Source organism: Numida meleagris, chromosome 3, assembly GCF_002078875.1.
Source record: "Numida meleagris isolate 19003 breed g44 Domestic line chromosome 3, NumMel1.0, whole genome shotgun sequence".
In the NCBI taxonomy this organism is placed as follows: domain Eukaryota; kingdom Metazoa; phylum Chordata; class Aves; order Galliformes; family Numididae; genus Numida; species Numida meleagris.
The window spans coordinates 89,809,032-89,836,386 of record NC_034411.1 but is presented as its reverse complement, the minus strand read 5'-3'; the positions used below and the strand labels follow the sequence as shown (position 1 = coordinate 89,836,386).

At 36.5% G+C, this 27,355-nt stretch overlaps 1 protein-coding gene across 2 annotated transcripts in view; it reads right to left on the bottom strand.

Moving 5' to 3' along the window:
• CSMD1 (CUB and Sushi multiple domains 1) overlaps positions 1 to 27,355 on the bottom strand; it is a 1,076,183-nt gene that overhangs the window by 873,112 nt on the left and 175,716 nt on the right. The window lies entirely within an intron of this gene.

Genomic DNA, 27,355 nt, shown 5'->3' with positions numbered 1-27,355 from the left:
CAAGTTAATGTGGAAATAAAATGTGGCAAAATATGTTCCTCTGCAGGAAAACATTTTTTGAAGGATTTTTAATCGTTTTTTTTTTTTTTGAGAAAAGTCCTGTCTACAAGGCCATCATTTCAGTGCCAAAAAATAAAAATACCACAATTGCTCTCTCAAGGCTAAAGTTTAGCAATCTGACAAATCCTCACAAAGCAGTAAGTACTTAGTTAAAAGAAACTAGATTATATGTAGGTATTTTATCCCTTTTCCTTCTAAACTAGTCTGGAAAGGCAGAGTTCTCCAAACTCTTTGTTCTTTCTCTGCATTTACTACAACTGTATTTAAGATCCATCAAATTAAAGGAAAAAAATGCATTAAAAAGAAAGGAAAACAATTTAAGTTGTATACCAGATTGAAATACATAAGAGGTGGTGTTGAGAAACATTCTTTCAGAAAGCCTAAGATCCTACACTGTAAAGTCCCAAGCTAAAGATAGGTTTAGTGCCCTTTAAAACAAGACAAATCTTCGCAGTTGCAAACTCATTCTGCAGATGGAGATCATTGAGGATACAATGAATGTTATTACTTTGTTTACTTTTCCAAGATAACATAAAATAAATTGAGGCTTTTGGTAAACATCACTATTACTATTACAGGTGCTGAGCAACAGCTAGTAAAGTGAGACAGAACAGCATGGCTAAGGTAAAGAGCTGATCTCATTGGGAAATAAGGTAATGATCTCAATTCTCTTCTGAGCTTCACTGGACTAGGAGCAACTCAGCTTTAAGCAAGCTACTCAGAGAAGAGAAGTGTATTGGTAGGACTTCATGATTTCACTTCTGCCAGACTTCTGCAACATAGAAGATAACTGCCTGTACTAAATCTGATTACTTCAGTTTTGTCACTTTCATTTTTTATTGATGCCACTCTCCCAGATCACTTTACTGAGAGCCCTGCTCACATATCAGGATCTTAGAACAGGTTTTTTATTACAATCCATGTCACTGGATGCCTAAATCATGAAGGTGGGAACTGCAAAGCAGTTCAAGTGGTCTGGTTTTATGTTAGAAAAGTATACTGTCAAGAAGCCCAAATCTGAAAACTGGGAAAATCTGTATGTCTCGTTATAACTGCTGCACGAGCATCATCTGCTCTCTCTTCTTTTTCCCTGTTATTACTTTCTTCATCATTTCTCTTATCCTGCAGGCTTCCTTAGACTGGGGATGACTACAGAAAAGGTTTCAGATTTGTTCATTTATGCTACTTTAATTCATTCTTCTCTTCACATTTAAAGCAGAACCTCTTGATTTAGTGTTCTTTAATTATCAGTGCAGAGTCAACTGACATCAACTGAAAAAGACAAATACAACCTTCCAAATTAGATTGCTATGTCACATTTGAAGAAAGAAGTGGTGGTAATAAATTCTTTTGCAATAACTCAGGAGTCTCATTTTAAAAGGCAGAAGAGTTAGTTTTAGAACTGGATGTAGAAAGATCAGATGGTATCACATTAGAGATCTAGACAGGCTCAAGCAATGGCGCAAAAGAACATCACGAGATTCAACAATGGTCTTGCACCTGGGTCTCAGTAACCCCCACTATCAATACAAGCTGGAGGATGAAAGAATAGAGCAAAGCCCTGCTGAAAACAGCTTGGGGGTACTGGTGGATGGCAAACTGGACATGAGCCAGCTGTGTGCCCTCACAGACCAAGTCAACTATATCCTGGGCTGCAACAAAAGAAATGTAGTCAGCAGATCGAGGGAGTTGATCTTGCCCCTCTGCTCTGTGCTGCTGAGATCTCACCTGCCACTTTAAATTCTATTCGTTTATACACTGATTATAATTTTAGAGCTCTGGGCATACCATTCAGTTGCACCGCTAATACAAGTTCACATTGGATATATGCTATTTTTTTCACAGTAGTAAAGATCAAAGTAGTTTGATTTGCAAAGCAGATAACAGCTTTACAGCTGTTTATGTGATCTCACACAATCACAAATCATATTAGTAAATAACAATGAATAAGACTGACTGTTCTTTCTGAAAAATGAAGTCTTCTACAGGCTAGATATTAGAGACTGTATTACTAAACCAATCACCATATTGACCTTTACTTGGTAACATTTTTGGAGCTCCCCTAGAACATCTTCCCTTTAATATTCCCACTGAAGCATTCTTTAAATATTTCCACTGAGCAAGCCTTTTACTCAAGCAGGGACACTAATAACCTTAAAGTTGTAATGAATTTTCATAAGGCATAAAGGAAAGAAGAGAGTAACTTCTTAGATGAAGTTTCATGCATTAATCATTTTTTATAATCGTCTCAGACATGAACTGCCAGATATGCTAAAATATTTGTGACAGCAACAATCTCTTACATACATCATAAATACGGGGTTAAATTCTGTTCTCTCAACATACTCACTACCTCTTTGAAAACAAAATTCTCTGCAGTTTGGTATGTTGCACCTTAATTTTGCATGAAAATAAGATAACTGGCCTTACTATGTGGATTCTAACATGTTTCCGGTATCAGTACAGTCTGAGAACTACATGTTATTCATCAGGATTGACACTATCTTCTGTACTGTCAACGGTTTACGGGCATTCAGCCCAGTTCCGTGATAAATGGGATGAAGGACCCATGCCCCAGGAAAGGGAAAAGGGAAGAAAGGGTAAGGAGATGGGCCTGAGAGCAAAGAACAGCGGCAACAATCTGAGGAGAAACAAACTAATTTACTAAATAAGATATCGGAATGCGAAATAACACACTGTAATACAATATAATTACAATTTAACCTAATAAATCCAGTATAATGAGAGAGAATGTCCAAAAATCAAGGTAGGCCTTACTCTAATACTAACGATAAGACGACTGGGGAGCAAGATGCTGCCAGGACGAGAGACAGGTGGAAAGAGAGAAAAAGGTCTCGTGATACGCAAGTTTTTATCTTTCCCTCTAACTGGAAAATGGTAACAGAGGAGCAAAGTCCCCTGGGGAATGTAGTAGTCCTCTTCTGAGAACCAGGTACATACACTACATGATGTTATGATGTGAAATATCAATAACCGAAAACCATAAAACCATGACATGTACTTAGTGGAACTATTCTAATATTAAAGATTTTAAACGTTCCTCTTGACAAGTATATTGTTTCCATACAACAAACTGTGTTTATTAGTTAGATTTTCATTACATACAAATCAGGCTATTGGAATCATTTCCCTATGCAATCTATGTACAACATACATGAAAGAAGAATTCTATGAAAAATTAATAACCTAAACAGACCAAACTATATGATTTCATAGAATCAAAGAATCACCAATGTTGGAAAACACCTGCAATATCATCCAGTCCAACCATCCACCTATCACAAATATAACCCCACTAAACCATGTCCCTCAGTACAACATCTAAACATTTCTTCAACACATGCAGGGACAGTGACTCCATCACATCCCTGGGCAGCTCATCCCAGCACCTGACCACTCTTTCAGAAAAGTATTTCCTAACATCCAGTCTGGACCTCCCCCGCCATAACCTGAGGCCATTTTCTCTAGTCCTGTCACTAGTTACGCAGGAGAAGAGGCCAACCCCCACCTCACTACAATCTCCCTTCAGGTAGTTTTAGGGAGATATAAGGTCTCTCCTGCACCTCCTCTTCCCCAGACTAAACGACTCCAGTTCCCTCAGCCACTCCTCAGAGGACTTGTGCCTCAGACCCTATACCAGCTTCATTGCCATTCTCTGAATACACTCCAGAGCCACTAAAAAAATGATATATAATTAAAATATAGTGAGCATGACAGTATGTGCTTGTGTAAAATATGATTTTCAATGTATTTTTGATGTTAATAAATTTACAAACATTCCTAAGAAGAAAATAGACAACCTATGACACCTTTTAGTTTTTAACATTACCAGGGTGGGAGTGACATAACAGATGCAAACTCCCCAGTGATTATGAAGTACAGATAACTGAGACATCCAGAGATGGAGCCAAAATATGTTCGAACGATCTTAACAACATGGAATTTAATACCATATCTTTTGTATCTTGCAGAAATGTTTGCATACTATTAAAGTTTAACTGAGTGGCCATGGGTTGGAAGGGAGGGTGAAGGGCCTGAGATATGATGTCAGTAGCTAACGTATTAACAGTAGTATTGAGAACAGAGTAGCTAAATACTGTCTTGCAGGATCAATAACAAACAAAACTGCATGAAGAATTATAGGTGTGATTCAGCATTGTTCTGAATCTTTTGGCTTTATCTACACTGATTCAAATGTGTGCCAAAACATTGTCATTCTGATTTGATGCCCTCAGTTTGTACTGGAGTAAATTATTAGAAAGATTTACATGTCTTTCTGTACATAAGATTAAGTTTTATTTCTCCCATAACAAATATATTTCAGGGTTTTTTTTCTATTGCATATATCTCAAACAATAATTTAGATACATAAAAAATAGCATGTAATATTGTGAGCTGTGATAGTAAAAGTGCCATTTGTGTTTTCTTTAAGCTACAGCTGATTATGATACTAAAGTGCTACCTATTTGTATACCTATATATATATCTTTACGATAGATACACTATATCTAATTTTTAATTAAACAGCACATGGTTGAAATACATTACAGAAATAAAATGAAGTCACTTCAAATAAATTAATAAACTTAAATGACATCACAAATTGGAATTGTAAAAGACGCAAGACTACGTGTTATTATCTACGTAGAAAAATGAATTATCCTAACCATGCAAAACTTCATGGGATACTATACTTTTTAGAGATGGTTTGCTTGTACTACATAATTGTTTCTTGTAGAAGTAAGATGGATGTTATTTTCAAATACCAAATTGAAAAACCACCCAAACATTCAGCTATTTATGCAAGGTCAAGCACATGAAATTGCACAAACTGCATTTACATTCCTTTGGGAATTTTCATCTGTTTTCTGCCCTCACCTACTGCCTCTACATGATAACACACAACACTAGAATAGACCAGTTCCGAACTGTCTTGCCCAGAGCAATTTTTAATCCTTGATTAAGCCTCATTTGATGCATATTTGAAATAAGTACAAGAGATCTACTTTCTGCAGTAATATTACAAGCAATATCCTGTTATGTTCATCTTACATTAAATACTGTACAAAAGAAAAAGCTGTCTGCTTCACTGACATCCTCAGGAACCTCTCTGACTGATGGGAAGCAGACAGCCAGAATAAGCACAGCAAGAAGATGCTATTCATACTGGCACTACTAAGGTTGGTTCTGCCAGGGTCATTGTCAGGTCTGTGCTGCAGAATGGCCCTTGGACCTACAAGCAGCTGTGATGCATGGTCACTGCTTCCACAAAATGACATGGAGACAGGTTTCTCCAGGACAAATTCTATTTACTGCCCATGGGATATAGATATACTTACAGTCCTTTCTCCATAAGTATGTCAATTTCAGTAATTTTCTGGGCAAGGTACAACAACAACATAGACCACTGTTTCTCTAAGCCTGAAATAAAAGCCTTGAGAGTTTTGATAATCAGGGTATATAATTTTTAATTAAAATAGCTGAGATATGGGGGTTGTTGAACGGGTTGATCCTGAGGTCCTAGCCTCTCTGAACAGTAACACAGTAAGATCAACACAATGGAAAAGGCATTATAAAAGAAGTGGAAGGACCGGCACAATAGAAAGTTGCTATAAAGGAAGGGAAGAAGATCACTCACCCATATCAGAAGACTCTGGGTTCACAGCAAAAATCTCCACCAAGGAGGGATCTCCACAAAGAGATCTTTCCTCAGGGGTATTCAGCCCTTAAATGAGGCCTAAGAGGGTGGAGCCAGGCTCCACCCCTTCTGGTCACACAGGTGAATTGCCTTCACCTGTGCTCCCAGGACTGACTGGGTCCTTCCTCAAGGTGCTCAATCAGTGGTTCAGGCCATGACTCAACAGTTCCCATACCGCTTCTATAGGCTTCAATGAGAGAAGAAACAACTCTATATGTGGACTGAAATTAACTATGTACCTGGCTTGCTTCTGGAAAGAGACAGAAAATTTGAGAGTGAAACTACTGGCATGGTTCAAGAGAATTAAAGAAGACATGCCTCTGGGAGGCTGTGCATGGCCATCAATACGTTCAGGATAAGACTGCAAAACATTAGCTTTCATTCATGTTACATCAGATTGCATTATGTCATGCTGTCTTACATCCCATCTGACAGGCACAATTCTGTTACAAAACATAACAAGACAGAGAAAACAGAAAAGATTTGAGAAGAACGTGTTTATTTTAGTTGAGGTGACTAGTCAATTAGCAATTACCATAAAACAAGCTTAAACTAGTTTAAAATGTTTCTTGCCCCTTAAAGTAAAAATAATAACTTGCAAATGTTGCACTTCTTATACAACCAACTATGAATTAGTAATTCAAGCCACAACATACTGGTTATTAGATTACAGCTGCACAATTTACTGTTGAAATTCGGAAAGTGCTCACCTCTAGCATGCCCCTAGCACACCTGTCTCTCAGCTTACCCTGCTATTTAGAACTTTCCTTACTCTAGGGGAATGTAATCATACATATATAAAAAACGTTGAACATATGGCTCTTGTGGCAGAAACTGTAAAATTGAATTTTCCACACTTGTCTGCTGGACAGACAGCCAAATGCTGTTTCATGCTTCAGCTAAAATGCAGTAACTATAATATCCTCTCTGTGTCATTGTAACCTGTACTTGAAAAAGCTGTATAATTTGCAGTAGGCTTCTGAGCTGGAGTCATTCATCCCATTCAGTGTTGTTACAATGTCACAGAAAAGAATGATGAATTAGCATGCTTTGAAAATAAATGTAAGGTATTCTACATTTTATAAAAACAATTTGATGATGATAGCCACATTTATTATAAATAAAATGATTAAAAAGTTCAGCAGTTGTCATTTGTGATTCTTGCCATTTGATATAATAGGTGTTTTTCCAAATTTGCATTTACAAAGCATTGATTCTTTAGGCTATTAAAACATCCAGAGCCGGTAAAGAGAACATCAGAGGTCACGTATCAAAGTATATCCACATTACAATCACAGAACTTGGAGAATGAGACATCTTGCCACTCCCCAAATCTTCTCTTGAGGCCTTAAAGAAAATGTTATCAACAAAGCAGGTTTATTATTAAATATCTTCAATTTATCACAGCATTGCCCTCTTGAAGTCAAATGTCTTTGTGTCATGCTTTGTGGATTTTCAGTTGATGCAAGCTGGCATGTTTTCACTACCTACATCACATCAGATCAGCCATAATACTAGCTGAGTTCCCAACACAAACTGATCCTCCTGTCCATCTTTCCTCCTACCCTTCTTCCTTCCTCTCTTTTTTCCCTTTTTGTATTCCTTTCTTTCTTCACTCATTCCTTCCTTCCTTCGGTTTTCAAATACTTATCTGCAATGGCATTTTATGATTTACTCTCAAATTTGATCTTTTAATGACGCTCTATTAATTGCCTTGATATTTCTATGTTTCTAAGGCAAAATACTGCATACGTAATTAGTAATCAAAGAAAGTGCAAGGAAAAGGTCTAGCTGCCTACTGTACTTGTTAAAGCTTTTCCTAGATTTTCTGGTGTTTAGTTGCATGATGAATGCAACAAATACTGAATTTCAGCTGCCATTTCACTTGCTTCATTCTACAGAAAATCTACTGCAAAAGATTTGCAGAAAGACTTTCTGGTACTGAGAAATCCCAGGTAAGACAGGTACAGGAGCACCATGTCAAAGTAATGTCCAATTTTACATGCAAAGCAATAGACTCTAAGTTACCTATTAAGAATCTAGAGAACTATTGCAGTTGCCGCAGTGTTCATAAAAATCTAAAAGCCAGAAAAGTGAACAGAGTGTTTAAAATCATTAAAGTTGGAGGAAACAAACAGGAAGTGCCATTACACCCAACATATGCTCACTGCCTAATCTGAGACCTGCATCTAAGTTCAAGCCTACAAACTTATCAGAAAAAGTGCAGACGGATGACTGAAGGTATGAAATAGCCTCCTCCAGAGGAAGACTAAACAGATGCAAATCTTCCAGTCTTCAGTAGACACAGCTAAGAAATGAGAACCACAGAACCATAAGTGTAAGAAAAATATATTTTTTGTTATTCTGTTCTGTTTTTTTCTCAGTTTTCATTACTCAAAACCTTCTTTCTGCTAATAAGTTTGAAGCAAAAAGAGATATATTTTTACCAAGCACATAACTGAACAGTGGAACTGTTCTCTGGTTGAAATGAATTAGACTGTAGCAAAAGAGAAATAAGCAAAGGGAAAAAAACTCACAAGCTCTCAGAGTATTTTAAAAGGAAATATACAACCTCCGGCTCAGAAAGACCCCCAGGCACATACTTCTAGAATAAAAGAGGTATATTTTGGAAAGTATACTCACATGGTTCTTAAAGATTTTCTTTGCATCTGCTACTAGCCAGCTGTGTAGATAAAATACCAGACACTATGCATTCTGGTCAGACTCAGTATGCTCTTCATACTCTTTTCTGGAGATACCACTGAAGTGGGAATACCTCACCACTTAAGCTTTTTAATAGTTACTATGATTTAATACTTCAGTTCTTCATCAAAAGATATTAATAAATTGCCCATTATTAGGGAGAATACCAACCATTCTTAACCATTGGCTAATGCTGTCAAGGAATGCACTTACATAGTTAATATACACTGGTTTCCCTTTCTTCGCAATACTTTTTTCTTCAATTAAAATATATATATATTATGATAGCCAGGCTGATTAACAGTACCAGCAGCTGATCAATATTGACACCAAGCTGTGGGGTGCGGTCAACACATCAGAGGGACAGGATGTCATCCAGAGGGACCTAGACAGGCTTGAGCAATGGGCCCAGGTGAACCTCAGGAAGTTCAATAAAACTAAGCGCAAGGTCTCACACCCGGATTGTGGCAACCGCCATTACCAATACAAACCGGAGGATGAAGGAATTGAGAGCAGCCCTGCCAAAAAATGCTGGGGTTACTGGTGGATGGGAAGCTGGACATGAGCCAGCAATGTGCCCTCACCGCCCAGAAAGCCAACTGTATGCTGGGACACATCAAAAGAAGCGTGGCCAGCTGGTTGAGGGAGGTGATGCCACCCCTCTACTCTGGGCTGCTGAAATCTCACCTAGAGTACTAAGTCCAGATGTAGAGTCCTCAGTACAGGCGAGACAAGGACCTGTTGGAGCACATACAGAGAAGGGCCACAAAAATGATACTCGCAAAAGAACACCTTTCCTACAAGGACAGGCTGAGACAGCCGGGGCTGTTCAGAAGACTCCAAGGTGACCTGATAGCAGCTTTTCAGTATCTAAAGGGGAGCTACAAAAAAGAAGGGAACAGACTCTTTAGCAGGGTCTACGGCAACAGAACAAGGGGAAATGGCTTCAAACTCAGGGAGGGTAGATTTAGGTTAGATATAAGGAAAAAATCTTTTGCAGTGAGGGTGGTGAGGCACTGGAGCACATTACCTAGTGTTGTGGTGGATGCCCCGTCCCTGGAGACTTTGAAGGCAAGGCTGGATCAGGCTCTGGGCAACCTGATCTAGCTGTGGTGTCCCTGTTCATTGCAGAGGAGTTGGACTAGATGGCCCTCAGAGGTCCCTTTCAACTATAAGGATTCTATGATTCTATGATTATTAATGATAGTAGTTACTATCAAATGAATGTCTTGAGCTGCGCATTTACAATAAGTAAGATTTTCAAACTTGCCATGAGACATTCATACCATGGGAGCTTTGACAGAGAAAATATTTGCATAAATTATTTTTATCACCACCATGAGACTATACTAAGCAGTAATTTCTTATGAATAAATCCTTTCAGTAGGGCAAAAAAAAAAAAAAAACCACAACAGAAATTTGGGTTTTTAAGTTTCTAAGAAGTCCCTAGTTTTCATAGATTCTGTTCACTAGCACCACCTATTATTTTTTAAGAGCATAGCTATTTTGTGCTGACTGTTCTAATAATGCAGTTTTGATAGACGTGCAGACACCAAGAATTCATAAATTATCTTAGAAACTTCGTTTTGGATTTTGGCATTCACATACGAATGTGATAAGTCATTTACTGAACTAGCTGAACTTGGAATAAGTATGTTGCAGTACACTGCAAAAAAGTTTAGTAAAATATAAGTGATTTACAGTAATTTTTCTGATTTATTTTCTCCACAAAAACAAAAAGCTATATTATTCAGGGCACAGAACACATTTTTCTCTTCACGAACTGAAGCTTAACTCTTCATCAATTGAGACACAGCAACTTATGAAATAATTGGATAATAGCCAACTGCACAGTGGGATAAAGCATCTGAAACCTTGAAGTGATGAGCTACCATGGTGGGAAGACATTCCTTGAAGCAAAACTTAGAGTAGATTGCTGTTTTCAAATATAATCTGCTCTAATGCATTTACCTTTCAAAAAGGGTAATGACTGAGATGGCTGACAAAATCCTTGAACAAAACACAGATTTTCCTCATGCTGTATGTCTGCAGAACCATGAAACCAAGCTGTGTTCAAAGTATAGACAGGAATTTTCCCCTTATAAAAGTATTTGCATAGAAGGAAATAAGAGTAGAAGCACATTTCAAGTATTTCTTAATCATGAGATATCTGTGTCTTAAAAACCTGACTGCATTAGGTTTTTAAGCAGAGAGTTGTCAGTGACATATTTCTGCAGGGTACAACTAATGAGTAATTTGCAAAAAAACTATGTAGATTTCAGACAGAAAATAAATAGTAATAAATGCAACAAATCATAAGTTTTGGTATTTGTTTTTGTTTTTTAATATTTCAAGCAACAAAGTCCCTACTTCTCTGGCAAAACAACGCCAGCTTTTTACTCACCTGCCTGGTGAACATTCTAACATGACAGATCTTTATTTGGATCTTTTTCTTTAGCATTAAAAATAGACACCAGTAAAATTATTTCCAATGAAATTCCATTCATACAGATATTTTAAGCCCACGTTGTATCAAAGGTATCTGCAGCGATGATTTTATTTTTTATGGCTAATGGAAATAAGTGCAATAACTTCATAGAACATCGCCATTTCTTAAAGGACTGGCATGATACGTTAAGACCGTTTTTTTTTTTTTTTTTTCGGTTCCTATACCAATATTAGCATTTAGTATTTTCCTTCAATGTGCAAATACCACATATATTTATCCAGTTCTATCTCAGAAAAAAATTCAAAATAAATGGTTATTCTTAATTTGATAACGAAGCTGGAGTTAAAATGTGCTTGGGAGGTGGAGTCACTGTATGTCTCCACTATCTATATGAAACTATAGCTAAAACAGTCTGCCACACGCTTAATATTTTGTTTTCGTATTCTAGTTTCAGAACAGAAATATCACCACTGTTTTCTTCTTCAGTAAGCATGGTAAATCTTCACATGATTTCTGAGACTGAAAAGAGCATTACCTCATTCTCACAAATTAATTGCACATATCCCAGCCTAGCCATGACTTTTCTGTCCTCACTTCCTCCCACTTGCATTGGTTTGAAGTGGAGTATGGAGTTATGAATAAATAGTTTTTGATTCTCAGTAAAAAAAAAAAACAACCCACAGCATGCACAAGTATCATACAATGAGGAAAATAAATACATAGATAAATAAAAGTAGGAAAGCAACAAAATATTAGAAACTGAACATTTACAAGTGCTAGGGTGAAGAATTAGAACTACAGCGAGAAAGACGGAGGCAAAGAAAGGCAGAAGATTTGTTAGAGCTTTTTGATTTTTGTTTTCAATAATCCTGGAAAAAAAACCATAAATACATGCCCAAGGCAATTAAAAAATGCAAAACATAGGAGAAAACACAAACTGAGACAATACCTCTTTGCTTATGCACTTTTATGTAGTGTTTAAGTAAGGTGATTACACATACACCATTTAAAAAATTCTCTTCTTCATATCCAATCTCCACCCATTATCGAACCACTCCTTTTTCTTCACACTATTCTCACAGTGTTCTTCAAGTTCCCTCCTCAAGACTATAATAATTCTTCCTCACATCAACGAGCAACTTAAAAAAGCAGCAGATTAAAAGGAAATTCCAGAATTTTTACCTAAGTCATTGCAACATTACCACTTCAGTTCCTCCAAATAGTAGTTCACTTATTACACATTCAGTTTTTTTTAAAGAGGGATTAAAATTTCCACACAGAGAAGAATCTGTCAGGAATTTAGCACACAGAAAATACTATGAAAAAGAATTAAACAATTTCTACTCCTATCTAGACTTTAGGTACCTGTCTCAGAAAAGCATATAAGGTTTAGCTAACTCAACTGAAATCTAAGCAGAGCACACACTTTTTCAAAAAACTAAAATAGAGGAAAAAATTGGTATTTAACCTAATTTCATAGCTGTCTAGTCAGAAAAACTTTAGAAGCAATAAACAATACTCAAATATAAATTAGTAGGTAGCAAATTTTACTCTCCTTTTTCTCCTTGTGTACTTATCATAATTTAGAGCTTCTAAAGTATGTCAGGTTTTTGCTCTTGATTTTTTTTTCCCCTATAGAATAAGATAATGCGCAAATATCCAATACTGGATAGTATAAAAAGACACATTTTAAATGGAGCATCCCAGTTTTATTTCACGAAATTCAAATTCTTCTATGAGCAGTGTTTTCTGTCACATATAATTTAACACGCAAGTATCACTTCATTGTCTGTAATATAAAGACATTCTTTAAAAATTACTTCAATCTACCTCAAGTTGAAATTTTTACACCTCATAGACTTATTGTCCACATTCTGTAGCGTTATTTAAAGCTTTTCTGAATGCACAAACCCATTCTATATATTTTTTCTCCATTACATCTTTGCAAAACATTCCTTGTATTTTACATACATAATTTCCAAAACAGACTCAATTTGGTAGAACAGCTTTCTAGAAACATTAATGGCCAGAGATTCCACCTGAATGTAAGAACACTGTGGATGGGATTCCTCTCACTTCACATTAAGTACTCAAAGTTAGTCACGTAATCTAAACTAGTAATCAAACCTCCCATTTTAGAGATAGTTGAATATTTCAGTAGCGTGACTCACTCCATTTCAGCTCAAATATGAAGTTCACTAAGATATGAATCACTTATAAGCATCTTTCTCAATTGTCTATCTAGCAAGCTAAGATTAGACTAGATATTTAATTCTTACGTGACTAACTTAAGGGAAATAAATAGAGATATAACTTTCCAATTTAGCAACACATTTAACTGTGCATCAAACTTAGAAAACACAATTTGCCTTTTCCGGGAGATCTCATATATTTCATCTGGGCATGAGATTGATATTACTAATGAAAAACATTTTAGCACTTTTCTAGGGCTGTGCAAAATTGATACAAGGAATTCATTTGATCTAATATACAATCCCTGAAGCCTATTTTTCTGTAATTCATTTTCTTATAAATTATGAAGCTTTTAGCAAAAGAAATTAATACCAAAAGATTATGAATTATATTCCTAAATTACAGAGACCAAAATGGTTCCTAAGTACATTACAACTGAAAGGAGAATCCTCCCAAGTCTTTACTTGGTGGAAAGCTAGTAGTAACAGGATTTAGTTTAAGAGAAAATAAATATTTTTAATTTAGAATGTCACATTGTCTTCTTCTAGAAGGTATAACAGACAAAACATTTATGAGAACTTCCTGTAGGAATATGTTCATATATACATTCTTTAACGTTGAGGAAAAGGAAAAAAAAAAAAGATTACTTGCTCTTATTTAGTCTGAGAGTCTAGTGATCTAAGTAGGACTCCTTGATGGGAGAAGTTGACAGTCTGTATTAACTGTATTTCAAAATACTTTTTTTTTTTTTTTTCCCTAATCCACACTCTTAAAAAGAAGAGGAAGCTTTATCTCCTGGCTTCAGCTACATGGAGGTGTACCATAGCAGTGCTCATTAATCTTAGCAGACTTATTTTTTTTATTATTTCAAATAGAAGCAGTAGCACGCTTGCTGAAAATACATGCATTATATGTATATACACACACACAATCACAAACACATTTTCATGTTGAATGCAAAAACTGCATTTATAAAATAGTTTTCACACAAAAAAATATTCTAGAGAACTTACACTCTTCCTTGATTTTGTAAGAATTTTTTTTTTTTTTTTAGTTTATCACCAGTAAGATATGCTACAGTTAGGTATTAAGATCTTGCAAATTCTGACAAAGTATACTTATCCTTTCTCCTCAAATGTACCTCACTATTACTAGTATGAAAACTCCTCCACACCTCAGAAAAGCTGTGCAACCGTGCTATTTACTATCTTTCTTTGGTCAAAATCCCTTCTCAGTTTTAAAAAGTATTAAAGATTATAGGTAAGATACTAAATACTGCTGCCTGACATTAGCGATTAAATGTTGCAGATGAGCTGTACTTCTTGACCTGATATGCAGAAATTCACTGTCAGACTGTATGTAAAGGGAAAAGAAAACAAAAACACCCCAAAAACTGAACCTCTGGATCTAGAACCACTAAGGAAGGGAGAATCCAAAACCTCAAATCAGTCCCAGAACTTGCAAAAGGAAATGGGGTACTGGTAGACCACTGGGCTTAATGTTTCATATGCAGATTAGTTGGAAAATCCATATTTCTTTTATATCTGAACAAAACCATGTTACTTTCATTCAGCTAACACCTTTATAGTCATTATAGCCAGTACATTTTCTGAAAGATTACAAGGTTGTTTTTTTGTTGTTTTTTTTTTTTGTTTTTTTTTTTAAATTGCAGAGGCTACTATTAATTCTACAGTCTTTATTATCACCTCTTGCTGCAGCAGATCTTTTCTCATCAGGAAAACTACACAGCTTTCCTGTGTAAGTAAGATACACAAAATTAAACAGTCGCTCACCTTTTATCAAGACAGAAGTCTATGAACAAAGTATTAACAAAAACACTCTTATGAATAGTTTGCTATGTCATATATATACAACCTTCAGTCCTATCTAAAATATTGTCTTCTTCTCTTTACACTCAGAATTTTCCACCTCTCTCATAAACATAATTATTTTTATTCTCTTCTCAACAACAAATGTATGTCAAAACTCACAAGTCAGATGATATTTCCAATGTAAGAGGAGCTATTCTTGAAGTATCATATTTTTTATAATTAGTTACAGCTGGAAAGAGCACACACGTTTCAGACTAAAGGTCTCTTTAAGTGTGTAAGAAATCACATTTATTAAAAAAATACGGAATGTGGAGCTAAACGCAGGTTGGAAACGATTGTTCCTCTCAGATGCAAAAGCGTACCTCCTCAACCACCTCCTCCATATGCTGTCTAGAGATAATGCTGCCTTGTCAATCCATTGAAAAAGGTAAAGACCTCTTCAGCCAGCTGCACCAGGTCACAGGACAAATGAAATTCCAGCTATGGACCCACAGTCATGTACAAAAGAAGGAGCAGAAGCTCTTCTAGAGTGGCTCGAAGAGAGACAGTATCACGCATAATGTGAAGTTGTAATTCCAGTTCAATCCAATTATAACAATTTAGAGAACTGGGAGAAAAGAAGTTAGAATTTATGAAGCAGGCAGAATACTCTTAGAATCCCTTGTAAAATGCAAGGAGGATGGGCAGGAAAAAAAAAAAAAAGAGGAAGAGTTACATAGAGGACACAAAAACCAGTCTGGTACAGCAAATGTTGATTTTATTCTCTGACTTACAAATTTTGAGTTCTCAGAATTTGAAATTACTTGGTAAGTTTCTCTCAAATTCAAACACTGAGAGGTTAGAGATGTTTATTTTGTAAAATAATAATAACCTCACACATGTAAATCTGCATTTCCATCCTTTGTTGGCACTATAAACTCCTTTTGCTTGCTGTAGTTGTCAAGATCACATATATTAGTTTTATTCTATATATTGATAATACTTTATTGGGTTCAAAAACCTCTGGCAACTGAAGTCAGTTTCCATATGAAATGGCATGACCTACCTTAATCCAAAGCTTCTTTTTGAAGCTTTTCCAAAATACATACATAAATAAGCCTGCAACAGGTCAGATGAGAATGGAGACGTCATTTTGAAGAGTGGCACGGTTGGATCAGTTGGAACAGCTTCAAGTCATTTAAAAAAAAAAAATGAGACCATTCTAAAGATGAGGCACTGTTTTTCATTTACAAATAAGTTTTCACCCAGAAAATCTGCCAAAAAATGACAGACAGTATGTACAAGGGGTGCTCTGAAAGTAACGCCTCCCATTTTATTATGTTGGCCCACAACAACAGAGATGGATATTGGTGGTAGAGCAGTAGAGGCTGAAACTTCCCACAATATAGCATTTGTTTTGCTTATGATCAAGTAAAATTGCCTCTGACAGGTCCTTGGCAATGCCAGGTAAAGCATTTGCAGGCAGACCAATAAGTCACACAGAAAGAAGAATGGAACTTACCCAGCTGGTAAAGGAGCTCTCTGGCTATGTAGTGCTCCATCAAAGGAAGCAGCTTACATCCAAGAGATACTCCCACCCTGATGCCTGGCCTTCACATGAGCCCAGAGGGGCTCCATCCTGGGTCCACCCCTTCTGGTGGGCAGGAAGCACAGGGGCAAACAATTTGCCTGTGCTGCCTGGGCCATCCACAGCCCCTCACCAAGTGCTCAATCAGCAGTTCAAGCCCTGACCTAAGAGTTCCCCTACACCCTTAAACTTCACTGCTGTGCAACAGGTGGCAGCAGAAAGGCAGTTTAACAAAGTGTTGTTTGACATGGAAGTTTGTATGAAAGAATGGTGTTGAAATGAATTCCTTCATGCAAAAAGAAATGGCACCCACTGACACTTGCTTTTTATGTTTATGGAGACCAAATAGTGGATGTGAGCACAGTGAGGCGGTGGGTGGTGTAATTAAGCAGTGAAAACAGTGTGAAAGAGAAGCCACGTTCCAAACAGCCATGCAGATTTTCACAAACGTGACATGCAAGTTCTTGTTCATCACTGGCAAAAATGCATAGCTAATGGTGGTGATAGTGTTCAAAAATAGCGTTATGTAGCTGAAAATTTTCTCTATCAAGTAGTATTCATGTGTTCTTTGTATCTGCTGTAATTTCTGGGGAAAAAATAGGAGGCATTACTTTCAGAGCAACCTAAGTAAATCCTTGTAAGGATAGGCAATAACAGATATAGCTGCTTTAAACCAGTTTCAGATCACACAAGAAAGGTAGAGGTCACAATCCAGTAATAAAGAAGAAATTGCTTACTCCCTTTCTAAAGATCAGGGCTAGCCAAACATCTTAAAGGAGACAGTCTCAGAGTAAAAGTGCTTCCCTAGCAGCTGCCAGCCTTTAAATGAGGCTAGGGAGAGGTGGACCCAGGATTACACAGGTGAATTGCTTGCCCCTGTGCTCCCAGGGCTGGCCACACCCTTTTATCAGGTGCTCAATCACTGGTTCAGGCCGTGACCTAACAGTTCCCATACAATCCTAAATCTACATATGGAACTCCTTCTATTTCATATTACCAAAAATACAGAAAATGACATGCAAGTTGAAATGTGAGAACATATTTGAAGCATTTTATATGAAAACAATGTCGTGATCACAGGTATGGAATGTAAAGTCTAACTGAGCTGTATGAATACAGGCATCACAGAAAATATTTCTACTCCAAAAGTCGGCTGCATTTCATGACGCTATCTGTTTATTTTCATTGTTGTGGAACCACAGATTCAAAAGCATTTCTCGAAGAAGCAGTGCTGGTGTCAGGGTCTCTATTTACGCCTGTTCACATCAATACTAATTTCATCATGTTGTAATCGGAATTAATAAATTAATTCAGATATATATTGAAATATAGCCTAAGGAAAAAAAAATCTATTTTTTATCAAATCAGTATTTCAAGTCAGCTCCCAAGGCAACTTCACAAATGCTTTTAACTGTGCAATGAAGGGGCAGGGAAGGAGAAGCTGAGTGCTCCCACCAGAAGAAAAGAATCATCCTACAGTATCTTTGAATCTCATCTCTCATCTGGGCACAAAAAAATCAAAACCATCTGTGGAAGAACACAAAATTCCCCCAAACTCTTACACTTGATAATATGACTCTATCATTATTGGCTTCATACAGTATTTACAGGACAATGGACAGACTTTAAGCATTTAAATCAATACTGCAATCATATTTTGAGCTTCCTTGTGGTACCAGCATGGTTAATGGGAGATGATAGAACAAGACTTGCCTCTTTAGACCTATTCTGTAGTCTGTTTCTGACTATTATGCAATTCTCCTATGTATTAAATTGCATCTCACTGAAACAATGACCCCAAACTTCCTATATGGAAAGCATATTAAGGTTACTTTGTGGTCACAAAAAAATAATCTGTTTTAACTTTGTTCTCAAGATAAGCATTTGTTAAATTGAAGTAATGTTGTAGTCTAAAGTTTCCTTGTTATTTTTCTTAAAATATAATACTAATTAGTAGCATATTAATAACATTATAGTAGTTCTACTTGACAGTTACTAGTAGTCACTTAGAGCAGTTATTAAATGAAAGCTAATGTATTTGTTTAACAAAGTGTATGGCGTGCAATCAGCTGACTGCGTGGATGAATAAAAATGGAGCATGCTGTGGCCTATGCAACAAAACAGGACTAAGCATAGTTTTGTAGGCCTGTATATATAACTGCTGTAGAACTGGAGTTGGTAATATTCACAACTTATTTCTAAATGAAGAAGATAGTTTTCTACAACTTGTAATTCAGCACATGAAAAGGGTCAGCATCTAGAATAATCTATAATGTATTAAGCATAAATGTATTCAAATATAGCTTACCCACCAAGCATTTCAACCTATGCTTAAGTGTGCTATTTGCTATGTATAGCCGCTACACAACAGTTTCATCTACATCAGAACAAATACTGCTTTGGTACATACATTTCCAGAACAACATTATTAAAACTGAACAAAATTACACATAAGTAGTAACTGGCACTTCTTTTTTTTTTTTTTTTTTTGCTAAGGAAAATTCAAGACCCTTGAAGTACAAAATTGACAGAAGTTAAAATTGTCCCATGGTGTTTTATTCATTTTGATAACATGTTATTATTGGTTAGTTGATAACACTATTGCCCTAGAAATCATTCCAAACAGCTTGAAACATCTACTGCAATACAACTTTAAACGACCGCCTTGCAGATGCTTACAATTCTTTTCTGCTGTTAGACCATTACTATACAGCGACACATTCCTGAACAAATCCATTAGATATATCCAATTTTCAACTGCTTGTCAGGCTTTTATTGTGGCTTTTTTTTTATTACATTTAGTACAATGATAACAGTAGATACCACATGCCATGCATTAAAAACTGAGAATTTATGTTGTTAAGCTCTGCGAAGCACTGTTTCCTCTCTTAGCAAAATAAAATGAAATAGCATAAAATTTGCAGGACTGAATTCTATCCAGAGCTGCCTGGACAATTTGGATAAACCAAAGAAGAAGGAAGATGATATGTCCATAAAATTATTATCATAAGCAATGGACCTGGATGTTGCAGGACACATGTAAGTGTCAATGTAATGACCAGATGTTAACACGCATTGTAGATACTTGTAAAAAAGAACCAAGCTTTTAATACTGGAGAGAATCAAATTCTTTTTCTAGCATTCCCTTCCCAGCAAACACTAATTTTGTTTCCTTTTAACCAGAGCTCTCTTCTTCAAAAGTTATGATGAGAAATAATTTGCTTGCTGTGTTCATACTCTTCAAATTGCTTTCACGTCCACCTCCTGTCCTAATCTTTTGGGACTGGATGAGTAACCCCATTTTTTGACCCAGTGGAAGCTTTGTAAAGGATATTGGGCTCTAGTGGAAAGCTCAACATATTCTGAAAACAAACCACCAAAACATACACAGGGTTCTGAGGGTTTTCTGCCACAAATGGGCCTTGCTTTATTTAGTTCATTAATGGAAGTAATGAACTAATTATCACAAACTGATAATTCAGTGCTAGCCTTGCTCAGAAACACTGTGATTTCTCAGTTACATATCATGAAAATGTGATATGCTTTATGTTACTTTACTCAGGCTTCCAGGATCTATCTTTAAAAAAATAAAAGGAAAAAAAAATCCAGCAAAGAAACCATGGATTTTAAAGCTAACATTCACTAGCCTAATTAGTCAGGCTAATTTTTTAGACTAAGAAACAGCACTGAAGGCATGGTAATTTGAATAGTCACTCACTCGGCAGCTCCTACCATCCTAGCAAATCCAGCTTAAAGCATTGAATTCCTCCCCCTCACTGTTATTTTGACCTGAATTGGTTGATTTAGCCAACACCTGATACATGCATTTGTCAAGATTTAATTGAGGAATGCCATTATTATAACCTAAGCCTAGACACAGTTAGCTCTGTTTTACCATTTTTCTTTTTATCTACAAACAAGAACAAAAACAAAAAAAGAAAACAAAAACAAACAAAGCTAACAAATCCTAACAAAACACCCAACCCCGCCCGAACACACAACCCTTTACTGAGAAAGGAAAAACAGGAATGGTACAGACAGAAACTACAAGAGGGTTAAATTTTCAACAAAGAATCAAGGAGAGACTATGAAACAGAAGTATTTGACCTTTCGGATTGTTGCAAGGTAGGCATTCCAGGAAAAGAACTGCCCTCCCTTGCTTCCTTCCCGTACTACTTCCCTGGCAGGCCACCCTCAGGTATCCTCAGTCTGACTAGTACAACTATTCTGACAAAGAAAATGTCTGCAGCAATCATAATCAAAAGAAAACCAGCTTTTTATACCAGGGCTATGCTTCACTTTAACTTAAATGAAAAAAATGTCTGCTAATCTGTAAATTGTTATGAACCACTGAGGTCCAAAAATAGATCCAATGAAGCAACCTGATGTAAAGTCTATGAAGTTGAATTAGAGAACTACTTTTAAAAAATCCGAACTATAATGCCCACAAGGTTGAAGGTGATTAAATTTTCATCACAGATCTTCACCTGACACCAAAAGGTTTATTAGCTTATTCCCTTAAGATCAGCCTCCTTCACTGAAGACAGCATCCCAAGCTCTGGCTTTTTGAAATTAACTAACTAAACACTGTTGGACCAGATCTGCCTACTCTGAACATGCCTCCCACACACTGATAACACTGAGCTCAGCACAAAGCACACTAATCAAAGTCACTTAAATCTCAGTGCCGTTGGGTATTTGCATAATAACCTATTGGTTACAGCACTCAGACTGTGTAGGAGGCCTGGGTTCTATTCTTGCCTACACTTGACAGGATTTAAATTCAGGTTTTTCATTCTGCAGCCACTATCCTCTGAAACAGCTATTCTAATCTTGCTGAAAAAGGATGATTGCTCACCCACCTCAGCCCGTGAGCCAGAAATCCAAGCAAGCCACAGAGAACCTCATCCTGCAGCCACTGGAAACCTGAGACTCATCTTGAACATTCCCCTAAGAATGGAGAAGCTCAGATTTGATTTTTCATTTTTGAGAATGTTTAACATTTACATGCTTTGATGAAAACTGAGTAAACATCAAAATGAATAAAAACATGTAAACAGAAGAACAGGGATTAAAACATAACGCCTGCCCCACTTTTAAGTTCTTCACCACAGTTTTTAATCTGCAGATGAATAAAACCCTTGGAATAAAAAGCATCATCTTGTGGGTATATAATATGTACATATTATATATACAGGTATATAACTTTTCATCTTGCACTTCTCTTTCTACAGTGAACTGTAACTTATGGCATCCTTGACCTAGAGTCCTATAACGAATCAGAAACAAGAATCAAATTTTTTACAGACAATATAAAATCTAATAATTTTAAAGGCTATTAAAGTTTTATGGTTTTTTTTGATTTTTCAATTATTTTTTCTTTCATAAGTTACTTCAGCTGAATTTTTATATATACATGACTATGAAGACTAGGAAAAGAACCGGAATGGGAAAAATGCTGTAATTAGCAAATACTGTGGTTTTTTCATTAGCAAGGAAATAATTTTTCAAGGCAACATTATAAAGAGAACCGTATGAAAAATCTTCATTTCATGCAGTTCATAAATGCATTTAATGAGCTCTACTACAGATCTTATGACAAATATGTTAAGTATCTTTCAAGTGACCTCAATTTAACTGCATAATTCACTATTATTCGTAAGTTAACATAAAGCAATATTCTTGATGAGTCAGAAATTTCCTATAATAAATTCTAGGGTAAAATGTGGACCTGTAAATACTGAATCACTATTTATATGCAGGTTTATTCCAGACCTGCAGTTTGTGAATAGTTGTCTCATAAAATCTTCAACTTTTAAGTCATGGATTGATGCGTCTTTTTATAGTATCTTACTTTGTACAAGAGTAGAAACATCAAGAGTTCCATAAAATTAGGTGCTTTGCTCCTCTTTAGTACATTATCTGAGTCAAAACAGTGCTGAAAATACTGGCTCTCTACAAGTGAATAAATGCTGCTTTAATGAAGACAAAGAATGAAAAAGTCCCATTTTTGATTTCTTAAATCTTGACAGAACCAGAATACTGAAAACACAGCAAAGAGTATTTTTAAATGACAGTGAGAGGGTGGAGTTCTTTGATCTTTTTTTTTTTTGCTTTCATTATTTTTAATAAGTTCATAATTTCAATGTGTGCTTTTCCGCACAATTTTACCACAATTGTCTTATTCACATCTGACTAATTTTGTAGCTAAACACCAACATGAACTATGCTAAACTTAGACATGCAGACATTCCAGGTCCACACTTAGGTTTAAGTGATAACTTCCAATGGAATTTGTTCAAAATATTGTTTGTTTTTTTTTCCCTCCTCTGTAAGGTTACTTGAGGAAATGTAGCTAATGTGTAAGGAAGTCTTTTGTATTCCTAGTTAGGGAGGTCACCGGTGTAGGACTTCAGCCTCACATGTGGCAGAAGTTAAATGGACAGATGAAATTTAGAAATATAATACATAGTGTGTGATGTAAGACTGACTGAAGGACAAGTTTCCTTGCCAGGTGTTTCTACTTCTTAGCTGAAGTGATTCTTAAATATTATTTTATGCATTCCTTAGGATAGACATTATACCACTTGAGTTTCTTGTTCGGAACTCAACATGTGTCCAAAATTGGTGAATATTTTTTTTTCTTTCAAGTATCAGAACAAACTTATTATGCTTCTCTCTTTCAGGTGGAAGAAACTGAAAAAGCACTCTCTCCATGTAAACATTTGATGAATTTTCCAGTGCATCCTGTGGAAAAATTCAAATGCGACTTCCCTAAGAGGAAAACAGCAAGTGCCAGAACCTCATGTGCTGTAGAAAACTTCATTTGGTACTATGGAACTGCATTAAATATAGAAATGCGCAATAATGACTTCTGCTTTCTTAAAGACATGCTGCAGTTGTGTATTTAGTGATTCCTTATATTTAAGACAAAATTTGTGGTAACTCTCTGAGGTAGTGCCAGATGGTTATTAATCTTTATTAAACATACATTGAGTTATTAACTGTAATAAATGTTTTCCCTAATTTCCTAAGCCATTTTACCTTATGCCCTCAAATTACAAAGCAATATTTGTCACAAACTGCATTTTCATGGTTTTATCATGCAGTTATACACAGGAGTCTCTAGAAAAAGAAAATTTAAACTTCTTATAAAAAATCCCATGAATAAGGAAGTATAGGCAAATGGTAAGAGAATGAGAAATAACAAAACAGGACCAACAGAAAGTTCCTGTGCTTTTACCCTTCCTTCTTTCATATTAGTCAAGATTTCATCTTGCATTTTTCATGACATCGTATCTGCAGGGAGCATTCCACCATTAGCGTGTAGCCCTTCTTATGACAAGGGCCAGGAAATGTGCTTTTTCTGCCCTTGTCAGCCTAGTTACATCTTTTTCAAAACCAGTAGCCTTCAGGCAGCAAACAGATGTCGCTCAAAGCTGTTCAGCAGATAGAAAGGGAGAGAGAAATAAGACAGAAGCTAAGAGAGAGAAAGGGTGTCTACTCCTGTCCTCAATATGCTTCATGGTGTCTTCTCTCTATGCTCTTAGGAGAGAGTACATGAAGCCAAAAGCCATCAACTATATGACAAGAACTAGCACAAGATTTACCAGCATATCTATTAGAAGTACCCCCAAATATAACATATTCCTGGACACCAGCACCAAAAGACACTGTGCTGAGTGACACATCTTATTCTGCTTCTTTTCCCCTGGCTCAGCAGTGCTACAGGAGGTGACATTTTCTGCAATGTCAGTGCAATGCCAATCATCATCCCACTGAATTTCAATTGATTTTTAATGGAGAAAGCTGTGGGGTCTCAGTTGCTGGCACTGAAGAAACTTCATCTTGTTAGGTTATAGAGAGCCAAGGGGAAAATAGCAATGTGACCAAGATAATGTTCTAAAAGCATGTAACATTAGATGATTGCAAGCAACACCACCCTCTCCCTGTACTAACAAAGCATTCACTTCAGAAGACTTGAAAATGCTTCAGAAAGTGAATTGTAGGTATGAATTAAAAGTGTTTTCATGTATTAAGTATCCCAGATCATTAGCAGTTTCCTTGTCTATCAAATTCAAGGCTGACATTTTCTTTCCAAAAATCACGGTAAGCAAAAGTAATCATCTATTAAAAAAATTGAATTCTAAAAGCAGGCTAGAAAATTATTCTCAGCTTCAGTTAGCCTAAAGATGGTTGATGGAATGGTTCAGCCAGAATCTTACTGAGGATATTTAAGATATTCTTTCACACATCGTTTTATTGGGGAAATATTTGCCGTAATACTAGGCTTTAAATCCACATTACCAGTGAGTAGAAAATCATATCAGACCAATTCATGTCAGATAAGTCTGCCCACATCTGCTAAACACAGACCATCCACGTGCAACTCAACCATAAGGAGAGGAAAGCTGTTCCTACTGTCAGTGGTTAGGGTGTGATTTTAGGTTAAATAGGGAATTAGTCTGAATCCATAGAGAAAGAGCAGAGCTTTAAGAATCATGTGGAAAGAACATAAATAATGTTATGAATCTTTTCAAAGTTAGTCCCATGAATTCTGCAGCATTTTCTGTATCCATGTTTTTAAATAAATTCTGCTGATATAGACTGCAGATACAGAAAATGATTATGAAGAAGTCCCCTTGTTCCTGAGTACACAGCTTAAGGAAAGTATGCATTCATTCTTTTATGAAGAGGTTTTGTCACAGTGCCTCACAATTTCACTATTAGATCTTTCCAGTTTCCTAAGTCTTGATCAGGAAGTGTGAAAATAAGAAATTTTGTTATTATAGATGATCTTCTGCCATCTTTGAATAAATACACCATAAGTCTTCCCTTTGGCTCATCATATCGCATCCAAGATGTCTCTTTCTATCTCTTTAATACAGACAGCTACTTAATAAAATTAGGAAAATTAACAATTTTTTGTGGTATTTCTATGAAACATTCAAAGATTCTTTGCACCTTCAGGGTTGCTAGGGAACTATAATATTTATATCTGATAAGTCAGACCTATAAAGAGAATTTGGGAAAGATTTTTTCTAGAATTAAGCCTAGGGGAAAAAAGAAAAAGCAGCAGCTGCTTTCATATTTGCAACTTCACTGGCCCTTTTTTTTCTTTAAAATATAAAATATCTTTATCAGGATCGTATTTTTCTTTTTCATAAATGTGCATACTTTTAGGGGAAAAAAAAGAATCCATCTCAAAGGAATTTATAAAGGAAATAGAAGTATGAAACTGAGGAGGCGGGTAAGAGCACCAAGATCTCTTATTGATTATATATTTTGTGCCCTCAGGGGAAAAAAAAAAAAAATTACTTGGGAGAGAAGCTGAATTCCAGGCTTCCAAGCATAAGCAGAGGTATGCCTCCTGTGTAAGAAAAGGACTGTGAACAGCGTGTTCCAGATTTCTCCAAGTTCTTCACCCTTTTTAGAGCCTAGCTGAGGGAGCTCCTAGCTCAGCACACTGTTTACACCCTGTAGGGGATGCACATTTCCAACCCTGTGTCACATCCCTGCCCTGCCTGCACTCATGTTTGGGCGCCTGGCACAAGGTGTCAACTCAGGCAGCAAGGCTTCTCTCCCACACGCTCCCTCATGCCTTGGCTTTCCCCGGCACTGAAAGCCCACCATCCCATCTATGATTTACCACTGGTTTATGCTTGAACCATTACAGAACAAATGCTGATATGAGCACCTATTTTCGTGTCACAAGGAGTTTAATTTCTAGAGTATGGCTTTCACTTCAGTTGCAGCTGATAGGAGGCTTCCTTCTATTTCAGCAGGGCTGTGTCAGGCAGAATGAGAATAAGGACTGGAAACAGTCAACCGCAACCATCTCAGGAGATTAACATTGAAAGATTAACATGCTGACAATACCCTCCTATGGTTACCAAAAAGCTGTGTATGTCACTAATGACAATTCTAGTGAATATGCACTGGTTTAAATGATGAATCCCGTGTCTTCTTTTCTGCTCTTTTGTCTCTTCGATATGAATGTTTTCAAAATTACAAGTTTTTACAAATAATTTCTTCCATCAGTCAGCGTTACAACATCTCTGTGAATGACAACTGACTTCTAACACGTGCTTTCTAATTCCACTGCCGCAATTACTCAGCTTTTGGTAAAATCTACACTGTGCATGGGTGTGTGGAGGATTTGTGAGGGGAAAATCACAGTGGAGGAAATTCAAGACACACAGTTTTGGAGGTCTCAGGTCTCAAGTTAAAGCTGAATTCTCCTCCAGGTAACTATACTTTTATAATTAAACAGGTAGAGCCCTACTCTTCTGCATGAAGAGACTGCTGTCAACTGTACCTATTGCTGATATAACAGCTAGCACAAGAGGCAATTAAAAATATATGTGAAAATAAGCATAGATCCTCTCAAAACTCTCAGCATTTTGTACTGAAACACACAGTTAATCCACTGATGACTAACTCAGAAAAGTAAATTCTGCTGATCACTTGAAACCACTGTGACGTACCTAAAAAATAGTTTCACTGCTTCTAATCATGTATAAGAAAAAAAGGCGTGTTCTAAGAACAGAACTTAAAATGGTCCTAAAAACAAAACAACCTCCCATTAATAAATAAACCAGAAAGCAGCACAGCTCTCTTAGAAATTATAATGGCAATCACTATGAACAAATAGAGACCCCTACATTGGTATAGAGTACTGCTCTCTAACAATACAATTCTGATGGTCAGCAGACTGTATCTTGATGATAAAGGGCCTGGAGCCTCTATGAGGAAAGGCTACGAGGAAAGGCTACGAGGAAAGGCTACGAGGAAAGGCTACGAGGAAAGGCTACGAGGAAAGGCTACGAGGA